Source organism: Herpailurus yagouaroundi, unplaced genomic scaffold (genome assembly GCF_014898765.1).
Source record: "Herpailurus yagouaroundi ecotype Mexico unplaced genomic scaffold, PumYag 142, whole genome shotgun sequence".
Lineage (NCBI taxonomy): Eukaryota > Metazoa > Chordata > Mammalia > Carnivora > Felidae > Herpailurus > Herpailurus yagouaroundi.
In genome coordinates this window covers 45,341,147-45,346,363 of record NW_024412397.1, presented here as the reverse complement: position 1 = coordinate 45,346,363, position 5,217 = coordinate 45,341,147, and the positions used below count along the sequence as shown (strand labels likewise).

Here is a 5,217-nt window from a genome sequence, read left to right as displayed (position 1 = left end):
CCACCCAGGCACCCCAAGTCATGTGAGATTTTAATTGAGATTGCATGGACTCTGTAGATTGATGCAGGGAGTACTGTCTTCTCAGCAACATTGTCTTCCAATCTGTGAATATGGTCTATCTTTCCATTTATTAAGTCTTTCTTGCATTTTTCAAGGATGATTTATAGTTATCAATGTAGAAACTGTACACATCTTTTATTAAAATTCATTCCTAATTATTTGTTTTCTTTTTGTTGTTATTGCAAATGAAATGTTTCATTAATTTCATTTTTGGATTGTTCATTGCTACTTTTTAAAAATTCAATCAAATTTTGTATATTAATCTCATATCTTGCAACATTGCTGAACTCGTTTATTAGTTCTAATAGTTTTATTTTTGGAATAAAGGAATATGAATTCCTTAGAATTTTCTACATATAAAAGAGTACGCCTTCTGCAAATAGAAATATTTTTTTATCACTTCCTTTCTAAACTAAATGCCTTTTATTTCTTTTTCTTACCCAATTACCTTGGTTAGACTTCCATTACAATGCTGAATAGAAATGGTAAAAGTGAAAACTTTTGTTTTGTTCCTAATCTTAGGGGGAAAGCATTCAATCACCATTGACTATGGTGTTAGATGTGAATTTTTTGCAGAAACCATTTATCACATTGAGGAAGTTTGCTTTCACTTCTGGTTTGAGAGGTTTTGTTTTTGTTTTTGCTTTATTTGTTTTTAAATATGGAATGCTTCATGAATTTGCATGTTATCCTTGTGCAGGGGCTATGCTAATCTTCTCTGTATCATTCCAATTTTTATATGTGTTGCCAAAATAAACACTGGTTTGAGAGTTTTAATCGTGAAAGTGTGCTTGATTCTGTCAAATGTGTTTTCTCATCTATTGAGATGATCGTGTGGTTTTTATCTTTCTTTTATCCTACTGATATTGTGTATTGTGTATTGCATTAATTATCCGATGCTTAAATAATTGTAGAATCTTGGTGTACACCCCACTTGCTCATGGTGTATAATTTATTTATATATGGCTGGATTTAATTTTCTAGTATTTTGATGAGAATTTTTGCATTTATGTTCAGAAGAGATATTGGTCTGCAGTTTTCTTTTTTTGTGATGTTTTGCCTGGTTTTGGTATTGTATAAAACTAGCCTCATAGTATGAACTGGGAAACATTCCTTCCTGAAATTTCCATTTTTTGGGGAAGAAATTCAGGTGGACTGTTATTCTTTTAAATGTGTCTTAAAATTCACCAGTGAAGTCATCTGAGCCTGCGATTTTCTTTAGAGAAAGTCTGTTCAAAGTTTTTATTTCTTACTGAAGCAGTTTTGATTATTTGTTTCTTTCTAGAATTTTTTTCCCATTAGTTTAGGTTATCTAATTTGCTGGCATACAAATCTTTATAGTACTCTTTATAATGCTTTTTATTTATGTAAGATGTATATTGATATTTTATCTTTTTAAAAAAAAATTTGAATTTATTTATTTTGAGAGAGAGAGAGACAGAGAGGCAGAGAGAGAGAGTGAGAAAATCCCAAGCAGGCTCCAGGCTGTCAGCACAGAGCCCGATGGGAACTTGAACCCACAAACTGTGAGATTGTGACCTGAGCAGAAATCAAGAGTGGAATGCTCAACTGACTGAGCCAACCAGGCGCCCCTTGATATTTTCTCTTTTATTTTTATTTTAATAATTTGTGTCTTCTCTTTTTTTAGTGGTAAGTATAGCTAAATGTTAACTTGGGTGAATTTTTGAAAGAATGAAATTTTGTTCTGTTGGTTTTCTCTATTGTTTTTTTTCTATTCTTTATTTCACTTATTTATACAGTAATCTTTATTTTTCCTTCCTCTGCTTGGTTTGGGTTATTTTTTTCCTTCTAGTTTCTTAGGTGGAAGTTTAGGTTATTGTTTTGAGATATTTACTTGTTTTTTAAATATAGGCCATCATAGGTATAAATTTCCCCCGTAAGTACTGTTTTAGCTGCACCGCACAAATTTCGGTATGTATCTCCTAACATTTAGTATTCATTTTCATTTATCTCAAAGTATTCTGTAAGTTTTATTGTGATTTTCATTTTGACCCATTGGTTATTTATTCACATACTATTTCCACATATTTGTGACTTTTCCTCATTTTCTTCTATTAGTGATTTCTAATTTCATGTCATTGCTATCAGAGAACATCTTTTAGCTGACTTTCTCTTTTTAAGTTCATTGAAGCTTGTTTTATAGCCTAACATAGGGTCTATCCTGAAGAATGTTCCATGTGCTTTTGAAAAAAATGTGTAGTCTGCTATTGTTGCATAGAATATTCCATAGATATCTATTAAGTCTAACTGGATTAAAGTACTGTTTAAGTCTCGTGTCTATGTTAATCATCTGCCCATTTTATCGTATACGTTATTGAAGTGGAATATTGAAGTCTCCAACTCTTAATCTTGATTTGTCCATTTCATCCTTCAATTGTGTTAGTTTTTGCATAATATATTTTGAAACATTTTTCTTTGGTGTATGTGTGTTTTAATTGTTATGTGTACTGAATTGATTGATGTGTTTGTCATTATAAAATGTGCTTTTTTGTTTCTAGTAATAATTTTTATTGTAAGGCTATTTTGTCTATTAATATAGCAATTCCAGTCTCCTTTTGGTTTTGGCATACATGGTATATCTTTTTCAATCTTTACTTTCAACCTCTTTATGTCTTTGAATTTCATGTGTTTCTTGTAGATAGTATACAATTAGATATTTTTTAAAAATCCATTTTCAGTTTCTGCCTTTGATCGGGGTGTCCACTTAAGTTTATTATAATATTTGATAAAGTGGGATTTGTATCTATCATTTTGCTGTTTGTTTTCTACCTCTTATGTCATTTTATTACTTTATTTCTCTATTGGTTTCTTCTTTTGTGTTAAAAGATATTTTGTAGAGTACCATTTTTACTTTCACTATACCTTTTGAATTACTTTCTTACTTATAGCCCTGAAGGTTGCATTTAACATTGACATCTTAAAATAATGTATTTTGAACTAACACCAACTTAATTTCACAAAACATTTCTTCAATATCATGATTCCCTGTTCCTTCTTTGTATTATTATTGTCATGAAAATGACAACTTTTGGCATTTAACTCCATCAACAGTTTTACAATTATCACTTTATGATCCTGTCTTTTGAATCAAATAGGAGGAGAAAGGAGTTACAAACAGAAAAACACTTTATATTTTCCTTCATATTTACCTATGTAATTGCCTTTTTTGGTGTTGTTTATTTCTTCAAGTGGATTTGAATTACTGTCTAATGCCCTTTCATTTCAGTTCAAAGGACTCTAGCATGTCTATAGCATAGATTTGCTTAACAAATTCTGTCAGTTTTTATTTGGTATTGTCTTCATATCATCTACATTTTTGAAGGATGGTTTTCCTGGATATATAATTGTTGGCTGTCCATTTTTTTTTCCTTTTCAGCACTTTGAATATGACATCCCATTGCCTTCAGACATCCATGGTTTTAATAAGTGAGTTGTTAACCCTATTGTGAATCTCTTGTCTGTGATGAGTCCCTTTTCTTTCACTGCTTTCAAAATCTCTCTCTCTTTTAATGTTTATTTATTTTTGAGAGAGAGTGAGAGACACAGAGAGAGAACAGGGGAGGGACAGAGAGACAGGGAGACACAGAATCCAAAGCAGGCTCCAGGATCTGAACTGTCAGCACAGAGCCTAATGTGGGGCTCAAACTCATAAATGGCAAGATCATAAGCTGAGCTGAATTTGGACACCCAACCGACTGAGCCACCCAGGCACCCCTCAAGATCTCTTTTTGTCTTTGTCTTTGACAGTTAGTCAATACTATTTCCAGATGTGGATTTCTTTGAGGTTCTTTTACTAGGAGTTTGTTGAACTTCTTTATGTTTATATTAATAGTTTTTATCAAATTTGGGAAGCTTTTGGCCATTATTTCTTCAAATATTCTTTCAGCTTCTTCCTTTCTCTATTTTCTTTCTGGGTCTTTGTCATAGTCTGTTTAGACATAAACAAAATACCAGAGACTGGATAGCTTATAAACAATGGAAATTTATTTCTCACAGTGCTCAAGACTGGGAAGTGCAAGATCAAGGCACCAACCTTAGGTAAGCCCTGTTCCTAGCTCATTGCCAGCACCTTTTTGCTGTGTTATCACATGATGGAAAGAAAAGGACCTCTTTTATAAGAACACTAATTCCATTCATAAGGGCTCTACCTTCATGGCATAGCATTTCCCAAGTCATCACTTCCTAATACTATCACATCAGGCATTAGGATTTCAACATACGAATTTTGGGAGAATACAAATGTTCAGACCACAGCAGTCTTCAATTTGATTGAATTTATGTTGATTCCTTAATGATATTCCACATGTCTTTGAGTACTGTTTTCTTCATTGTTTTACTTTCTTTCCTCAAACCTGATAATCACAATGACCTATCTTCAAGTTCATTGATTCTTTCTTCTGTTAATTCAAATTTTATGTTTAGCCTCTCTAGGAAATTTTTCATTTTATTTTAGTTTTTGACTCCAGAATTTCTATTTGATATTTTGAAGTCTTTGTCTAGTAACACCAATATCTGTTCTTCCTTAGGGATAGTTTCTATTTATTACTAGCCCCCTCCCATATATGGAATAGTTTTCCTGTTTCTTTGCATGTTTCATAGTTTTTTCTTTTTTTTTTAAACTATACAGTTTAAATAATATGAAGCTACAACTCTGGAAATCAGATTACCTACCCCCCCCCCAAGGTTGGTTGTTGCTGTTTATTTGTTTAGTGACTTTCCCTGTATAAATCAACAAAGTGTTCATTCTTTATTATATGTGGCCACAGAATTCCTTTTCCCGGTTATCTTAGTGGTAAGCTAATGATTAGATAGAGATTTACTTAAATGTCTTGAATGAGTAAGTCTCCCAGTCTTTGCTAAAAGGTTTTTTTGGTTTTGTTTGTTTGTTTTCAGTTTGGGTTTTTTTTGTATTTTGTTTTTTGTTTTTGTTTGTTTGTTTGTTTTTGGTGGGAAAGCTTCAGTGCTCCAGCAGACAGTTTAAAACCTGCCTTAGCCTTCACTACCCACTTGTGAAGAAACTCAAAGTCATCCAGTAGAGAATACAACCTTCTTAGGTCCTTCCTGGGCATATGCAGAGCCTTGAACCTATGTATGACCTCCTAGATCCCATGGAATGTACTGGAGCTTGTCAAAATC

General features: G+C 32.5%; 1 non-coding gene across 1 annotated transcript; it reads right to left on the bottom strand.

The window, feature by feature from the left end:
- Nucleotides 1-715: 715 nt before the first annotated feature.
- On the bottom strand, nucleotides 716-820 carry LOC121033266 (U6 spliceosomal RNA). Its single transcript, XR_005791792.1, has one exon. It is a non-coding gene; the product is annotated as a U6 spliceosomal RNA (small nuclear RNA).
- Between the last annotated feature and the right edge of the window lie 4,397 nt (nucleotides 821-5,217).